This window comes from Triticum urartu, chromosome 1A (assembly GCF_056163025.1).
Source record: "Triticum urartu cultivar PI428250 chromosome 1A, HENAU_Tu73, whole genome shotgun sequence".
In the NCBI taxonomy this organism is placed as follows: Eukaryota; Viridiplantae; Streptophyta; class Magnoliopsida; order Poales; family Poaceae; genus Triticum; species Triticum urartu.
The window spans coordinates 144,280,328-144,299,489 of record NC_141873.1 but is presented as its reverse complement, the minus strand read 5'-3'; positions in this window follow the sequence as shown (position 1 = coordinate 144,299,489).

Sequence of the window (19,162 nt, the reverse complement as noted above, 5' to 3'; positions counted from 1 at the left end):
CTGGCGGGGAAAGAGGCAGCTCACCTCGCCTACGATGCATGCCCTGATGCCCAGCGGCGCCGCCGCAACTGGTCTCGGGATTTGGCTTCTCCTACTGCCCATTTGAACAGTTGCACCGGCTGCTCATGCCATTGCGCAGGCATGCGCATTCTTTCCTACGCAGTCGACTCCGTGAATATGATCTCTGCCATTAGCCCTAGCTCGAAATCAATGCGGCACTGCCAGATGCTGACATCCCTCAGCATCTCTCCCCTGAGATCGACTTGCGCCTCCACCTTGTGCTGAGCCAGGCGTAGCTCCTTGGAACTTCTCTCCAATCGATGCGACGCTTCCTCGATCCAATTTTGCCCTTGCTGCCCACCACCTGAAACGCAGCCCTGGCATGTCCTCCGGCACCACCGATCTATGATTCTAGAGCAATGGATCCCCTCTAAAACACATGTGGGTTTCGCTCAAAGGCGGCAGTGCTACGGGCCACAACGAGAGGGCAGCCCGCGGGATCCTGGGATCGAAGGGATTATCCATGGCGGGATCTGGTGGGCTAGGCGGGGAGGCGAGCCTAGGTGCTGGGAGAGCCCTACGAGGCTAAGATAAAGATAGTACTACTCCACTCCGTCCATATTTAAATACAAAGGCCACCAACAGTAGCCTTGGCAAAATTGATCATGCCTCCTGCGTCCTGGTTTATTGGCCCCTTTTTTGTGCCACTTTTTATGACATGCATAAATATTATGTTACTTACAAATATGGTCAAAAATTGGCACAAAATATGAAGGAGACCAATGGAAGTACTGGCACCCTATGATTTAACTACTCGCATGCGCGCAGTGGAGTAGTAATGTCTTTCTTCCGCCCTGACGTCCACTCAATTTGCATGGGTGTCGGATTTCGGGTTCCCGCAGACCCTTGAGGTTGGAACACTGGGGTGCGCGCGGAGATTTCGCCTCCTACCAACCTGCACCCCTTAGCCTCGCTAAGATTTAAGCTACGGAAAGAACAACACAAGAGACACAGGGTTTATACTGGTTCGGGCGACCGTTGTGGTGTAATACCCTTCTCCAGTGTGTGGTGTGGTGGATTGCCTCTCGGGCTGATGATGATGAACAATACAAGGAAGAACAGCCTCGCGAGGGTCTGTTCTTGGCTGGGGCGATGAACTGCTGGGAGGAGTTCAGTCACCCTTCTCTTTCTCTCTCTCTCTCTCTCTCTCTCTGTCTCTTCTCGATCGTTCATGCCCCTCAACCTCTCTCTCGGATTTCGATCCCCCCTCCTACTATGGTGGCTAGTCCTATTTATAGAGGCCCTGGTCCTCTTCCCAAATATCGAGCGAGAAGGGAGCCAACAATGGCGGGCTAATTTGAAGGGGGACAGCTAGTACCAGCTATCCTGACAAAAGTAGTCTTCGCCTGCACAAAGCTCTGGCGGTGACGCCGTCTTGGGCTCCACGATGACCTCCGTCTTGCAGTCCTCCTGGTCTTGGTCTTGTTGCACCGAAATGGCAACCTTTGCCTGATGCCTCGGTACTCCGCGGCTGCGCTTGCCCCCTTTGCACCAAAGAGGAAAGGAGGACACTGCGCGGGCTGGCACCCGCCTGGCGCCCTTGGTCGTCATGGCTTGCGTCACGGGCACCTCGTGAGGTACCCTGCCTTGATCTCTCCGCCTCCTCGCGAGCCATCCTGATAAGGCCGTGCCTAAGGAAGCTCCACGTCATCCGCCCCGTGAGGCTTGGCCCCTCGCGAGGGTCTTGGGTCTGTGTTGATGAAGATGGGCCGTGCTGGGCCCCCCTTTGAGCCACGCTGCAGGCCGCAGGCAGGCAAGTCTGGGGACCCCCGTTCCCAGAACGCCGACAGTAGCCCCCGGGCCCAAGGTGCGCCCGGGCTTGGCCGTGCAGGGAGGCGAAAGGGCAAGAGCAAAGCGCCGCGGGCCCTAACAGCATGCGGCCTTGGGCGTCGCGTGGCGGTTGATTGGACGTGGGCGTCTCCACTTCCCCATGGCGCCTCGGCAACTGCACGGATTGGACAAGTCCCTGCATGCAAAGCGGGTCATAATTACCTGCGATCGTGGGGGCCGTCGGTTGGCCCTCGCCAGCTATAAGTATGGATCGGCGCGCGCCCTTCCAGTTCATCTGCCCTTGCTTCTCCTTCTTCTTCATGGCCCCATCGAGGAGGTTCTCGGCCGCAGAGAAGGGGAAGGCTCACCAGGTTGAGCATGCCTCTCCCCCGCCCAAGCGCGGCCGAGGGCGCCCTCATAAACATCCTGTGGCCACCACGGCAGCTCCCCGCGGCCGTGGAGACGATTTCCAGCACGGTGACGGGCGGATTGCTGCGGCCGGGGGACGCGCTCTGGTCGCACGTCCCCCTAGGCCGCGCTTTCGCGCTACAGAGGTGCTGCCGGAGTTCATCGTGTGGTCGGCGGAGCCGACTAGCACCCGGCTTCCACTTCCTCGCTTCCTCCTCGGCGAGCTCCCGGCCGGCGCCCCGGGCGGCCTCTGGCTTTAGGCCGACGGCTGCTGCAGCCGGGCCTCATGGGCTTCACTGGAGGTCTCCGCAGCCATGAGCCTGGCCCTGGCCCGTGGTTGGCAGACGTTTGCCCGCGTGCGTGGCCTGGGCCGTCGGTGCACCCTGCACTTCAGGTTTGACGGCGATGCCACCCTCTACATGAGGGTGTTTGGGGAAGATGGTCGCCGCGCAGGGTGCTGCCCCGAGGACGACGACCGCGGCCGGGAACCCAGCTCCGGCGATGATGGAGAGGACAGCGCTCGCGTGACTGGCGGCGCTCAGGGTTCCCCAAGCTTCTCCGGTTCTTCTTCAGGCGGCGACTCCTGTAGCGGTGGCCGCGGTCAGCCTCCACGCCGTCATATTTGCTTGGGAGGTGGTAGCGTGTCCGCCCACCGTCGCGCCCCGGTGAAGCGCGAGAGGGAGTCTGCCTGAGCCCCGGAGGCAGCTCGAGTCTTCCCTACAGGCCGGTGTGAGGCGAGCTGCGCCTGATTTGTTCTTTCTTTTCCTTTTTCCTGCGCAAAAAGACAGTAGTGTGGAGCCCCACGGGGGCGTGTTTGGGTTATTGCTGTTAATCATCGTTTTGCTTCTGTTATTGTGCCTTCCGGCTACGTGCCCGCGCGTGGATAGTTCCCGGCCCCAGCCGTGGGGGGCGACCGACCCAGGCCCTGTGTTCGTGTTGCGGTGCCCGTGGGGCACGGACTGGAGGGGTGCTCCTGTAATGGACCCAGGTCGCGAACCCTTTGAACGACTAGGACAGAAACACTCGCGAGGGCGCTCGGCTGCCCCCTCCCTCGCAAGGCCTTGCATAAGAGAAATCGAGGCAGGAGAGCGAAAAGTCGAAGAACCACAAGACAAAGACGGCAACATCTTCAATAAATCTTCGAATGAGAAGGAACAAGCCAACTGCGGAAAGCAAATGAAAAGCCGCGTCCGGCACCTAATCTAGTCTTCGACGTCTTCTAACCAGCACGGAGCTAAGTGCTGCCACTGGGCGTGGGAGGGAGCCCCAGGGCCTGAGGCCGGCGCTCCTGAGACTCCGGGGCGTGTACATCCCCAACTCATTATTACGTGAGAGTGTCACGGGCGGCGAGCCTCACAGGCGTTGGCCTTCTTCACAGGCTCCGGGCCTTTTCCAAAACGCGACAGCTTCACAGGCATTCGCCTTCTTCACAGGCATTCGCCTTCTTCACAGGCTCCGGGCCTTTTCCAAAACGCGACAGCTTCACAGGCATTCGCCTTCTTCACAGGCTCTGGGTCTTTTCCAAAACGCGACAGCTTCACAGGCATTCGCCTTCTTCACAGGCTCGGGGCCTTTTCCAAAACGCGACAGCTTCACAGGCATTCTCCTTCTTCACAGGCTCCGGGCCTTTTCCAAAACGCGACAGCTTCACAGGCATTCGCCTTCTTCACAGGCTCCGGGCCTTTGCCAAAACGCAATAGCTTCACAGGCATTCGCCTTCTTCACAGGCTCTGGGCCTTTTTAGGGGTAGAACCTCCGGAGGTGCTGGATGTTCCATGCGTTCTGGACCGGCACCCCCTCCTGAGTCTCCAAGCGTGCGGAGCCGGGCCTGGAAACATGAACAACTTTGAATGGGCCCTCCCACATGGGAGAGAGCTTGTGCAGCCCCTCCCTGGAGAGAACCCGCCTGAGCATGAGGTCTCCTACCTCGAGAGTTCTGGGACGAATGTTGCGGCAGTGATATCGCTGCAGCGCTTGTTGGTACCTCGCCGCTCGCAGCGCGGCTTCTCGGCAACGTTCCTCCCCCAGCACGAGGTCCATCCCCCGCATGGCGTCCTGCTGCGCCTCATCGAACGCCAGGACCCGCGCGGAGCGACGTCTGACCTCGTGAGGGAGGACCGCTTCGGCTCCGTAGACCGGGAAGAACGGGGTCTCTCCAGTCGGCTTGGTCGCGGTTGTGCGGATGGACCACAACACGGACTGAAGCTCGTCGTACCAACCTCTGCCGCAGGCCTCCAGCTTCTTCTTGAACGTCCTGGTCTTGAGGCCCCTCGGGACCTCCGCGTTGGCTCGCTCGGCCTGGCCGTTGCTTCGGGGGTGTGCCACCGAAGCGTAGCATATCTGCGTTCCAGGGTTAGCACAGTATGTTTTGAAGAGGTTACAGGTGAACTGCGAACCGTTGTCCGTGATGATGCGGTTCGGCACCCCGAACCGGCTCACGATGCCCTTGATGAACTTGACCGCGGAACCCGCGGGAATGGTGCGGACGGCCTCTACTTCAGCCCACTTGGTGGACCTGTCCACGGCGATGTAGAGGTAGCGGTAGCCCCCTGGCGCCCTAGGAAACGAGCCCAAGATGTCCAGCCCCCAGACTGCGAATGGCCACGAAAGGGGTATAGTCTGCAGGCCTCCTGCTGGCTGATGGATCTGCTTGGCGTGGAACTGGCAGGCCTCACAAGCTTTCACTAGTTCGACGGCGTCATTGAGTGGGGTGGGCCAATAAAACCCACTGCGGAACGCCTTGCCGACGAGGGTCCGTGATGATGAATGATGTCCACAGTCTCCGTCGTGTATATCTTCCAGCAGTTCCTTCCCTTGCTCCCTGGAGATGCAGCGCAGGGATACATCGTTTGGTCGCTTCCGATAGAGCTCTCCATCCTTGATGCAGTATGCCGTGGCCTGGCGTGCCACTCGCTCCGCTTCCTCCTCCTTCTCCGGCAGGGTCCCTTGCGTTAAGTAACTCCGGAGCTCCGTGATCCAGCATCCCTCCTGAGGTTCCATCGTCAGGAGCAGGCGTGCTCCTGAGGCCGGGCCACAGGCCGGAGCTCCTGAGGCAGGTGGCTGGGGGAGCTCCTCCCGAGGCTGAGCCGTGTTTGACATTGACGGCAGGGCTGAGGGCTTGAAGAGCCTCTCCTCAAAAATGCCAGGCTCCTGAGGTAACCGCCTGGACGCCCGTTTGGCGATGTCATCGGCCTCCTGATTGGTGCCACGGGGCACATGCTGCAACTCCAACCCCCAGAACTGCTTCTCCATCCTGCGGACCTCCACAAGGTAGGCTTCCATGTGCTCATCTTTCGGCTCGTACACCTTGTTGGAGAAATTGACAAGGAGTTGCGAATCGCCCTTGATGGTGAGGCATTTCACTCACAGGGCAGCTGCGGCCTTCAAGCCCGCTATTAAACCTTCATACTCCGCTATGTTGTTGGAGACCTTTTCACCTTGCTGGAAATAGAGCTGCACAGCGTAGTAGAGCTTGTCCTGAGTGGGCGATATAAGCACCGCCCCAGCCCCAGCGCCATGCCTGGAGAACGCCCCATCGAAGTACATGACCCAGCCTTCTGGCGCCTCGCTTCCCGGGGAGAGGGACCGATCCTCGTCGGCCTTGAGGCCTGGTGCCTCCGTCCATTCTGCCACAAAATCTGCCAACGCTGCTCCCTTGATGACCCTGGTCGTGCTGAATTCGAGTTGAAACGCTTGCAGTTCTATATTCCACTCAGCGACCCTTCAAGCTGAGTTAGGGCTCCTGAGCACTCTCTCTAGGGGGTATGACGAGACGACCTTGATGGGGTGACCCTGAAAATAGTGCCGCAGCTTGCGCGAGGCCACCAGCAGCGCGAGGAGGAGTTTCTGAGGCATGGGGTACCGTGCCCTCACATCTCGCAACACCGTGCTGACGAAGTACACTGGGTGCTCAATGAGGTTGGGTGCGTCAGTGCTGGCGGCTCCCTTCGGAGACCCTGGCGCCTCTTGAGGCGATGACACCTCCTGAGGCTGGCCATCTGGGAGAGGGGCCTCTTCCGCCTCCGGTGCACTCCTCTGCGGCGCCTGATCCTCCTCAGCCATGGTGGCGGTTTCTGTGGGTCTTCCTTGTTCCTGTTCTGCCTTGTCCCGGGCTGCTGCCGCGGTTTTGATTCGACGCTCCTCTCTAACCGCCACCAAGGCTGCGCTGGCGGAGTAGGGAGTGGCAGCGAGGTAAAGCACCAGGGGCTCTTGAGGGCGCGGAGCCACCATGACCGGTGGGCTGGTCAGGTATCTCTTGAGATCCTGGAACGCCTTGTCGGCCTCTTCAGTCCACTCAAAGGGCCCCTTTTTCTTCATTAGCTGGAAGAAGGGCAACGCTCGTTCCCCCAACTTGGAGATGAAGCGCCCAAGCGCGGTCACGCGCCCAGTGAGCTTGTGCATTTCTCTGAGGGTCTTTGGCGGGCTCATGTCTTCCACCGCCTTGAACTTTTCCGGGTTAGCCTCGATGCCTCGGTGGGACACGAGGAAACCCAAGAGCTTGCCCGAGGGGACTCCGCACACACTTCTCTGGGTTGAGCCGTAGGTTCACCGTGTTGAGGCTCGTGAAGGTTTCCTCCAGGTCTTGTATCAGGGTCCTAGCCTCCCAAGGCTTTACCACAGTGTCATCGACGTAAGCTTCAACATTCTTCCCGAGCTGCGGGCCCAAGGTTATGTGCATCAGCCGCTGAAAGGTCGCCCCTGCGTTACGCAGCCCGAATGGCATGCATGTGTAACAGTACACCCCACACGGGGTTAGGAAATTTGTCTTTTCGACGTCTTCTACCGCCATCTTGATCTGGTGATACCCAGAGAAGGCATCCAAGAAGCATAGCAGGTCGCATTCCGCGGTGGAATCGACGATCTGGTCGATGCGGGGGAGCGGGAACGGATCTTGTGGGCATGCTTTGTTGAGGTTGGTGAAGTTGACACAGATGCGCTCCTTCCCTCCCTTCTTTGGCACAACAACAGGGTTGGCCAACCAATCTGGGTATCGGACCTCGTGAATGACCCCTGCAGCTTCTAATTTGCGGGTCTCATGGACGATGAAGGCCTGCTTTTCTGTGGACTGCCGCCTGGCCTTCTGCTTCACAGGGCGCACGTTGGGGCACACGTTGAGGTGATGCTCGATTACACTCCTAGGGATCCCTGCCAACTGGTCAGGCTCCCAAGCGAATACCTTCTTGTTTGCACGCAGGAACCCGACCAGGGCCTCCTCCTGCTCGGGTTCGAGGTTGGCGCCTATGGTGAAAGTGGCATTGGTGGACCCGTCCTCATCGACGAGTATCTGCTTGGTTTCTGCCTTGTCTTGGGTGAACAACTGTTTCTTCTTGGCGGGTGCAGGCCCCTTGGGCTCGGGGGTCTCCAAGTCGGCGGGTTGTGCTGACGCCGCCGTCTTGAAGGCGAGCTTGAGCACCCGCAGCGCGTCTCCGGTGTCCCCGTGCACGGTGATGACACCACTGCTCCCGGGCATCTTCATGAGGTTGTACGCCGGGTGCGTCGCGGCCATGAACTGGGCCAGCGCTGGGTAGCCGAGGATGGCATTGTAGGGGAGGCCGATGGGGGCGATGTCAAAGTCGACCAGCTCCGTGTGGAAGTTGTTGTAGGTGCCGAAGGTTACTGGGAGCCGGATCTGTCCCAAGGAGCTAGATGACCCGCCCACAACGCCTGAGAAGGGCCGGATGGGTTGCAGCCGTTCCAGGGGTATGCAGAGGAGGTTGAAGGCCTCGACTGAGAGCACGCTGAGGCCCGCACCGCCATCGATGAGAGTTCTGGTGACGGCCACCTGGCAGATGGTGGGGTGCACAGCATGGGGAGCGCACCCGAGAAGGCCGAGTTGGAGGGGTGGTCCTCCGAGCTGAAGGTCAGGCCGGCCTTGGGCGCCGCCCAGTCCGGGAGAGCCCCCTGCCGCGTGGAAGCGGCGCTGACCCGGCGGATGAATGGCTTGACGTGGTGACTTGTAGGCGGCGCCTGCGAGCCGCCCAGGAGGGCCACGATGACCGGGCGTGTTGGTGTAGCGCGATGGGCGGGGAAGAGGCTGCGGGGCTCTTCCCAGCAGGCCACGGAGGCTGCCGGCAGGTGGGGCAGCCATGTGCGCGGAGCGCCGGTGAGGGCCATGGGAGCCAGTTGGCCATGACCCTATCGTCACCTCCGGCTTCGGGGAGGGCCTCCCCGCTTGCCAGCAAGAAGGCCAGCGGATCTGTCGCGCCGCCGTAGCGCGGCGGCGTCGTTGGCTTGAACTTGTCCGGCCACCGGGCTAGGGCCAGGGCTCGGAGCCCCCTGGCCCCTGTGCTGGCGCCGGCGGCCGGAGCGGGCGACACGCTACTCATCGCGAGGCAGGTCGTGGCGGTGGCGGAAGAGAAAACTCCGGTGCACCCTTACCTGGCATGCCAAATGTCGGATTTCGGGTTCCGGCAGACCCTTGAGGTTCGAACACTGGGGTGCGCGTGGAGATTTCGCCTCCTACCAACCTACACCCCTCAGCCTCGCTAAGATTTAAGCTACGGAAAGAACAACACAAGAGACACAGGGTTTATACTGGTTCGGGCCACCGTTGTGGTGTAATACCCTACTCCAGTGTGTGGTGTGGTGGATTGCCTCTTGGGCTGATGATGATGAACAATACAAGGAAGAACAGCCTCGCGAGGGTCTGTTCTTGACTGGGGCGATTAACTGCTGGGAGGAGTTCAGTCACCCTTCTCTCTCTCTCTCTTCTCGATCGTTGATGCCCCTCAACCTCTCTCTCGGATTTCGATCCCCCCTCCTACTATGGTGGCTAGTCCTATTTATAGAGGCCCTGGTCCTCTTCCCAAATATCGAGCGGGAAGGGAGCCAACAATGGCGGGCTAATTTGAAGGGGGACAGCTAGTACCAGCTATCCTGACAAAAGTAGTCTTCGCCTGCACAAAGCTCTGGCGGTGACGCCGTCTTGGGCTCCACGATGACCTCCGTCTTGCAGTCCTCCTGGTCTTGGTCTTGTTGCACCGAAATGGCAACCTTTACCTGATGCCTCGGTACTCCGTGGCTGCGCTTGCCCCCTTTGCACCAAAGAGGAAAGGAGGACACTGCGCGGGCTGGCACCCGCCTGGCGCCCTTGGTCGTCATGGCTTGCGTCACGGGCACCTCGTGAGGTACCCTGCCTTGATCTCTCCGCCTCCTCGCGAGCCATCCTGATAAGGCCGTGCCTATGGAAGCTCCCCGTCATCCGCCCCGCGAGGCTTGGCCCCTCGCGAGGGTCTTGGGTCTGTGTTGATGAAGATGGGCCGTGCTGGGCCCCCCTTTGAGCCACGCCGCAGGCCACAGGCAGGCAAGTCTGGGGACCGCCGTTCCTAGAACGCCGACAATGGGCTGTATTAATTGACCATCAATGAAATGAAGGACTTTACACGCGTCAAATTATCACATGGGGTGGATCTTCATACAAAAATGCATCGCCCCGTGTACCCGCACGTGCATGCGAGGGAATGAGTGCATGCGTGGCGTGTGTGCACATCTTCGCTTCATGCATGTACCGCCAGTGTGGCTCAGAGACGACGAGTACATTCTTCTAGAAGCAGCAACACGTCACTGTGATCAATCCACACAAGGAGGTCACGACAACACCTCCACATGTGCCACGTAGGTTCATGAACTGTAAGAGAGACACTGTGTAGAGTGCCATTGGAATTCTAATTTACGTGTTTGCACATACTCGAAGTACTAGTAAGTTACACCTGCATTGCACGCATCAGATTTGGCAACCAAAATATGAATAAATACCACACTATAGCATGTAAGCTCTGAGTCATATATGCCTGATGTAGACCTTCGTTTAATTTTTATAGTTCATCTATTTCAAAATAAATTAGTTTTTATAAAAAAAGATAGGGCCTCTTTGATTCATAGGATTTCCAAAACGCGGGAATAGGAAAAACATGGGATTAGAGTGGAATGTCGTCTTGAATCCTACAGGATTGTATGAGTGTTTGATTGTGCATACAAAAACGCATGATTCTTTCAAAGTGGTTTGAGTGGATGGGATGTTTCCTATGAAATCTAGTGCAAATGAATCCTATGGAAAATTTCTATGGTTTACAAACCTACGAATCAAACAACCAAGATAGGAAAAATTCCTAAGGATTAGAATCCTCCAAAATTCCTTTGAGAATCCTTTGAATCAAAGAAGCACTTAATCTATTTTATGATTCATGGAATTGTGCATTGTAAAGCATAAAGTAGAAACAAATAATGGCAATTCAACTAGAAAAAAAGTTTGGGCAGTTATGATACGGGAGATTCTAGAACAAAGGAGAAGCACTTGTGTTTTGAGGTTTGTGCATTATGGTTAAGTTCAACCATGGAGTCTGCTAGATTGTACATGTGGCAAAATCCGGTGGGGGGGCTAGAAGATGGTGTGAGGGGCCAAGTGGAGGGAGACTATGAAGGAGTGCACAAGTGCGAGATCGATATTTGAAGAGAGGGGGAGAGAACGTGTGTTGTTGCTGAAGTGGCAGAGCCAATTCATCAACTTAAACCATTTTACCAGCAATTGTCTAATGATCACATTCATATTAGCCTCGACATATAGTGATGTTAGAGGGGAGGTAGGGCCTTTGCTACCCCCTGTCTTCGCCACTGTGCGCGCGTCTGAGGGATGAAGTGGAGGCATTGATGATGAGAGGGGGGCTTGGATATATAATTAATGTGGGTGTATTAGCTATGTAATCCTATATAGAGAGGTATAGATCGATCGATGTGGATGTGGGAAAGAGGGTGAGACCTGTAACACCCCGTATGTAATCTGCCACATTTGTATTCCAACTCTTGCCATTTCCGGCATTAAGTTATTTTATTTCCTCGTTGTCGGGTTTTTTTCTTCGTTGTTGTTTTGTCTTTGTCATGCATCTCATATCATGTCATCATGTGCATTGCATTTGCATACGTGTTCGTCTTATGCATCCGAGCATTTTCCCTGTTGTCCGTTTTGCATTTCGCCGCTCCTATGTCCTCCAGTGTCCCTTTCTACCTCTTTTCGTGTGTGGGTGTTAAACGTTCTCAGATTGGACCGAGACTTGCCAAGCGGCCTTGGTTTACTACATGTAGACCGCCTGTCAAGTTTCGTGCCATTTGGACTTCGTTTGATATTCCAACGGTTAACCGAGGGACCGAAAAGGCCTCGTGTGTGTTGCAGCCCAACACCTCTCCAAAGTGGCCCAAAACCCACCTAAATTCCTTCCATCACCTAGGCCGTTCGATCACGATCGCGTGGCCGCAAACCGTGCTCAATTTGGAGCCTCCTAGCTCCCTCTACATCTATATATAGGCCTCCTCCTCAAAATTTCGGGTCTCCTCTCCCCCTAACCCTAAAATTCCGCTCGCGCTGCCGCTGGACAATGTCCGCCCTAGACGGACACCCCACTGCCTCCACTCACCGGCCGCCATGTGGCAGCACCGGCGCCCGCCGCCGCCGCGGCCCGGGGAGCCCGGATCGGGCCCCCGCGAGCCCGTCGCGCCCCGCCGCCTCTCCTAGTCTCCGCCGCCCGACCCGCTCGCTGACTCCACTGCCTCGCCGCCCAGCATCCACCGCCGCCAACCGCGCCAGCGACCGCCGCCGTACTTCGCCTGAGGCTCCGGCGAGCTCACCTACCGCGTCGCCCCGCGCCTCCTCACCGGCCGCGCCGCGCCCGTCCTCCTCCGGCGACTTGTCCAAGTCCGGCGAGCATCCCCGCGGCCCTCCGGCCCTCCTCCGACAACCTCGTCCAAGTCCGGCAACCTCGACGCCTCCGGTGAACAGTGCTCCAGCGAGATCTCGATCTGGATCTAGATCTGGGGTTGATTCTAACCCTAATTCTCAGTAACTTTTGCATATTTTGACATGTCATAACTTCATCACCGTTGCTCCGATTCGTGCGTGTAGCATATCGAAATGTTCGTCTTGATGAGTACTTCATTTCATCTCATTGCATCATGTTCATTTGAGCTCATCTCGATGCCATAAATGTTGTTGGAAGAGTGCTAGTTTCTGTTAGTTTCAGATCCATATCAGTAATTGGACATTTGTCATTTTTGCCATGCTTGATGTGTGCCTCCTATGAACTTGAGCCCTATATGTGTTTTGAAGTATGCCATGCCATCTTTACAGGGGGGTATGCCATGTATTTTTGTGATCTCTGTGGTGACTAGCACAAGCATGCAAAGTAACTTACTTAATGTTGCTGATTTCTGGGACTTAGAAATATTCTAAGTCATTGCCCTGTCAATATTTTTATGCCATGTGTTCATGTTGATACAGAGTGATCCATGCCTCTTTTGAGCATGATTAGTAAGGATGTTTTGTAGATATTGTGGTTCTCTATCCATCCATGTCTTTGTTTGTATTTATGGATCACCCTAGCTTGAGTCAATCGAGCTCTACTTTTGCTACAAAATGTTCCTGGCAGAATGTTTACATGTTAATCCTTTTTGCCGAGCTTGTTGTAGTTGATCCGTGCATGCTATGTTGTTGTTCTTGCCATGTCTAGCTTCTATGCCATGTCTACTTTCTCGGTGTATGCTTAGTTTGTCATGCAATGCCTTGTGGTGAGTGCATCGAGCTCGTAAACATGCCTACTTGATATCTGTTTTGCCATGTTCCAGTTTTTCACTAAGTCTGAATCTGTTAACGATAATTGCTATGTTCACGTGGTTGCAATTGTATTTTCTGATCCCTTTTGGCTTATGGTCAGTAAGGGAATTTTGTTGTATGATTTGAGTAGCTTCATGCCATGCTTTCCTTTGCCATGATATGTTCCTATAGCATGTAGTTATCTTGCTCTTAACAGTGCTTCCTGATGTTAAATTCCCGACATGTTATTTTCACTAAGTCTGTAACCTGATATCTTTTGCACTTTTGCCATGCTTGTTTGAACCTGCTATTGAGTGAATTAGCCGTAGCTCAGTGTTCATGTTTTGTCAAGCATCTTAAGTGGATCCCTGCCATGTATTTTTTTGCTATGTTAGAGTGTTGTAGCATGTTGTTCTTGATGTATTTAGATGGTCTTGTGCTGTTAATCGCAGACCGGTGCCATATTTGTTTTGCTTGCCATTTCCAAACCGTGCATCCGATTCTGGGATCTTTATATCGGTTTCGACCGAAATCAACTCCTATTTCTAGTGGCACTCTTAGTTTTCCAAGTTGAGGCCAGGTTCAATCATTCCTTTCCGAATCATGCATATGCATCGCATATCGCATCCCGCATATCATGCCAAGTTTTGCATCATGTTGTTTGTGCATTGCACGTGGTTGATTGTGTCTCCCTTTGCTTGTTGTTCTTTCTTGGGTAGAGCCGGGAGACGGGTACGTGATTGAGGAGCCCGTTGAGTACGCTTACGAGGATCAAGCTAACGTCAACTCGAAGAACTTTGCAGGCAAGATGACCATACCCTCGAAATCACTTCTATCTTTGCTTGCTAGATGCTCGCTCTTTTGGTATGCCTATGCTATGATACCTACCACTTGCTTATCATGCCTCCCATATTGCCATGTCAAACCTCTAACCCACCTTGTCCTAGCAATCCGTCGTTTGGCTATGTTACCGCTTTGCTCAGCCCCTCTTTTAGCGTTGCTAGTTGCAGGTGAAGATTGGAGTTTGTTCCTTGTTGGAACATGTTTATTGTTGGGATATCATCATTATATTTTGTCTATCTTAATGCACCTATATACTTGTTAAAGGGTGGAAGGCTCGGCCTTATGCCTGGTGTTTTTTTTCCACTCTTGCTACCCTAGTTTCCGTCGTACCGGTGTTATGTTCCTTGATTTTGCGTTCCTTACATGGTTGGGTTATAATGGGAACCCCTTGACAGTTCGCCTTGAATAAAACTCTTCCAGCAATGCCCCACCTTGGTTTTACCATTTGCCTCCTAGCCTCTTTTTCCCTTGGGTTTCCGGAGCCCGAGGGTCATCTTTATTTAAACCCCCCTTGTGCCAGTGCTCCTCCGAGTGTTGGTCTGACCGAGTAGACTGCGGGGCCACCTTGGGGCAACTTGAGGGTTGGTTTTACTTGTACGATGTCTCATCTGAGTGTGCCCTGAGAACGAGATATGTGCAGCTCCTATCGGGATTTGTTGGCACATTCGGGCGGCTTTGCTGGTTTAGTTTTACCATTGTTGAGATGTCTTGTAACCGGGATTCTGAGTCTGATCGGATTGTCTTGGGAGAAGGAATATCCTTTGTTGGCCGTGAGAGCTTGTGATGGGCTAAGTTGGGACTCCCCTACAGGGATTTGATCTTTCGAAAGCCGTGCCCGCGGTTATGGGCAGATGGGAATTTGTTAATGTCCGATTGTAGATAACCTAAAGCTTAACTTAATTAAAATGAATCAACTGAGTGTGTGGCCGTGATGGTCTCTTTTCAGCGGAGTCCAGGAAGAGAACATGGTCTCGTGTTATTCTTGATCGTAGGTTGTTCTAGGATCACTTCTTGATCATAGTTCATCGACCGTGCCTTTGCCTTCTCTTCTCGCTCTCATTTGCATATGTTAGCCACCAAATATGCTAGTCACTTGCTGCAGCTCCACCTCATACTTCTACCCTTCCTATAAGCTTAAATAGTCTTGGTCGTGAGGGTGTGAGATTGTTGGGTCCCCGTGACTCACAGTTTACTTCCAAAACCAGATGAAGGGACCGATGATACCGCTCCAGGTGATTCGACTGAGCTCAAGTGGGAGTTTGATGAGGACTCAGGACGATACTACGTTTCCTTTCCAGACGGTTAGTAGTGGTGCCCAGTTGGGGCGATCGGGGACATTGTTGCATTTGCGGTTTATCTTCATTTTGAGTGTAACTAGATGAATGTAATGATATTTATGCTATTTGTGTGACGTGGCAAGTGTAAGCCAACTATGTATCTTTTCCCTTTTTTATTACATGGGTTGTTGTGAAGATTACCTCACTTGCGACATTGCTTCCAATGCGGTTATGCCTCTAAGTCGTGCTTCGACACGTGGCAGATATAGCCGCATCGTTGGCATTACAAGTTGGTATCAGAGCCAGCCCCGACTTTAGGAGCCCCCTGCTTGATCGAATCACTGGCGTTATTGAGTCTAGAAAAATGTTTTGAGTCATTTAGGATTATATATATCGGAGAGTAGGATTCTTTTTACTCCTCAGTCCCTTCGTCGCTCTGGTGAGGCATCCTGACATAGAGTTTTGACTCTTCTCTTCTCAAATTTCACTAAAAAAATTAGGACCACGCAGGTATCTTGGAATTGTTCCGATGGATTTGTGACGAGAACATTGTTCTTGGTGCCTCCTGACATCTAGGGGTTGTGGCAGTGTCCCGGGGAGTTGAGCTCCGAGGTGTTGTCGTCACAATTTATCGTTGCAATTTTGGAATACCTGAGTTTCGCCGACATCGAAAATCTCTTTCATGCAGTTGTTGGTGAGATAACCTCGACGCCACCCAGTACTAGGGCAGGAGTTTGGGAGTATTGCCATAACTCGTATAACAGATGCTTTTCGAAGGTTGAGGTAAATGATTTCTGAAGGTTTCTTGGTTATGTGTTGAAGGATGGATACAGCTGGATGTAGGATTTGCTAGCTTTGGGTGAGATATTATGCTTCCCATGTATCCCCAACACCTGATTGCATAACCGAAAAGGTTCGGGAGTTTCATAGGTGGGAATTCTTGTAGCTCTAGTATTTCTTCCGCAGATATTTGGTTTGTGATTGGGTAATCCTCACCAAGTATTTGTTCTTGTCCGTACCTTGTTGTTTTATTCTTCTACCTTTATCTAAGTGGCTTCTCTATTTATGGAAGTGTGACCATTTCTATTGGAATGCATTCGTTAATTTTGTTTGGATGTTAAGACTATATGTTGAAATTTCAATCCGTTTGATTCAGCTTGAATATATGTCTGTCAAGATGCTAACGGATGTCACCCTCTCCAGGATGGCTCCTCCAACACGTACGACTCCGAATCCGGATCCACCACCACCACCTCCACCTCCGGAGGCATGGCAAGCTGTGATGGCCGCTACCAATGCAAACACGCAGCTGATCATGCAAATATTGCAAGAGCGCAACCAAGGGAATCATGGACATGGAAACAATCAGAATCAGTTTGCTACACTCAACCAGTTCCTCGCTAATCAGGCAAAGACCTTCAGCAACTGTGTCGAGGCAACAGACGCTGATGATTGGCTCGTGGATATCTGCACGCATTTTGAGTGCAGCAACGTCAGGTCTGAGGACTTTGTCAAGTTTTCCTCGTTCCAACTCAAAGACCAAGCTGCAGAATGGTTTCAGCAATACAAAGATTCCAGAGGAGGCCGTGTGATTACCTGGGATGAATTCCATCAAGACTTCAAAGCTCACCACATTCCTTAGAGTGTTGTTGAGAGAAAGCGTGAGGAATTCCGCAACCTGAAGCAAGGCAGCTTGTCTGTTTACCAGTATAACATCATGTTCCAGAAGCTCGCTCGTTTCGCCAAGCAGGACGTCCCCGACGAGAAGAGCATGATTTATCAGTTCAGAGGTGGCCTCAGAGAAGATCTTCAACTTACTCTCATGCTTTTCGAGCCGCAGAAGTACGATGAGTTTTACAACATGGCACTAAAAGAAGAGACTGCTCAACTCAAGTGTGATGCTTCCAAGAAGCGAGTCAGAGATGCAACTCCTTATTCCTCAACTCAAGTGGCAACTAAGCAGCAAAAGTATTGGCTGCATCCTCCTCCGTTCCGTCAGCCTTATCAGCAGAAGAGCAAAGGTGGCAATGGATCTTCCCACCCACCCAACCCAGGCTTTCAGAACAAGACTTCGTCTCATGCTCCAAGATCAAGTGCTCCGTATCACCATCCGCTCCTGAAGGTCACGTGCAACAAGTGTTAGCAGAAGGGTCACTATGCCAACAAATGCTTCAATCAGAGGCGTCTTCCTCCTCCTCCTCCTGTGAGATCTGCTAGCACCGCAGTGGTCAAGCATAATCCCAAGCACGCCAACGTCAACATGATGAGTGTAGCTCAGGCAGAGGACTCGTCAGATGTGATTATGGGTAACCTTCCTGTTAACGATATTCCAGCAAAATTATTTTTTGATACTGGTGCATCGCATTCCTTCTTGTCATTCCCATTTGCATCGAAGCACAATGTTGACACTGAGGTTTTTCCTAAAGTCATGCAAGTTGTTTCTCCCGGAAAGCTTATGACTTCTAGTTTGGTTGCTCCGGATGTTTCTATCACGTTGGGCGACTACAAGTTTCTGTCCTCTCTAGTGGTCCTTGGTAACTCGGATATTGATCTTATTCTCGGAATGGATTGGATTTCTAAGCACAAGGCTTACCTTGATTGTGCTGCTAGGCGGATTCAATTGACACATTCGTCTGAGGATGTAATCGTCTTTGCCGCTCGTGATGATACCATCCGTCTGTTTTCTCTCAACGAGAAGGGCGATTTGGATGCCATCTCTCAGATTCCAGTCGTTTGCGAATATCAAGACGTCTTTCCAGAAGAGCTTCCAGGAATGCCTCTGCACCGGCTAGTTGAATTCGTCATTGATCTTGAGCATGACACGGAACCTGTTTGCAAACTTCCTTACAAGCTTGGACCTGAAGAGTTGAAGGAGCTGAAGAAAAAACTCGATATTCAAGAGCGTATGGGTCTCATCCGTCCAAGTTCTTCTCCATGGGGTTGTGGTGTTCTTTTTGTTAAGAAGAAGGATGGAACGGACCAACTTTGTGTCGACTACCGTCCATTGAACAAGAAGACCATAAAGAACAAGTACCCACTTCCCAACATCAATGAGCTTTTCGAACAACTAAAAGGTGCTCAAGTATTCTCCAAGCTTGATCTTCGTATGGGCTATCATCAGATTCGCATTCGTGAAGAAGATATCCCTAAGACAGCATTCAGAACAAGCTATGGTTCATATGAATACATTGTCATGTATTTCGGCCTTGTCAACGCTCCTCCAACATTCTCTCGCAAGATGAACTTCATCTTCAACACCTACACAAATGACTTCGTCTTGGTCTACCTCGATGACATGTTGGTCTTTTCCAAGAACAAGGAGGATCATGCCAAGCATTTGAGATTGGTGATGGATAAACTCAGAGAACATCAGTTCTATGCGAAGTTTTCAAAGTGCGAGTTTTGGCTCGATGAGGTTCTCTATCTTGGGCATATCATCTCCGCCAAGGGCATAGTTGTTAATGCTGAGAAGGTGTCTGCAATTATGAATTGGGAACCACCTCAATTTTGAAGCAACTCCGCAGCTTCCTTGGGCTCGCAAGCTATTGTCGAAGGTTCGTTGAGAACTTCTCTAAGATCGTGAAGCCTCTTTCCAACCTTCTCCAGAAGCATGTGAAGTACGTCTGGTCGCCTGAATGTGACATCGCTTTCAACACCCTGAAAGAGAAGTTAGTCACTGCTCCAGTTCTGACTCCTCCTGATGAATCCAAACCGTTCGAGGTCTTCTGTGATGCTTCCCTTCAAGGTCTTGGTGTAGTGTTGATGCAAGAGAAGAAATTTGTTGCCTATACCTCTCGCTAGTTGAAGCCCAATGAAAAGAACTACCCCACTCATGACCTCGAGTTGGCGGCAGTTGTCCATGCTCTTTTAACTTGGAGACATCTCTTATTGGGACGAAAAGTGGACATCTTCACTGATCATAAAACTCTCAAGTACATCTTCACTCAACCAAACCTCAACCTCAGGCAGACTCGTTGGGTCGAAATGATTCAAGAGTATAATCCGAGTATTGAATATATTCCAGGAAAGGCCAATGTAATTGTTGATGCATTGAGCAGGAAGGCTTACTGCAACAGTTTGATTCTCAAGCCTTACCAACCTGAGCTTTGTGAAGCTTTTCGCAAACTCAATCTACAAGTTGTTCCTCAAGGACTTCTTGCCAACCTCCAAGTCTCTCCTACTTTGGAAGATCAGATTCGCGAGGCTCAACTTCTTGATGCTATGG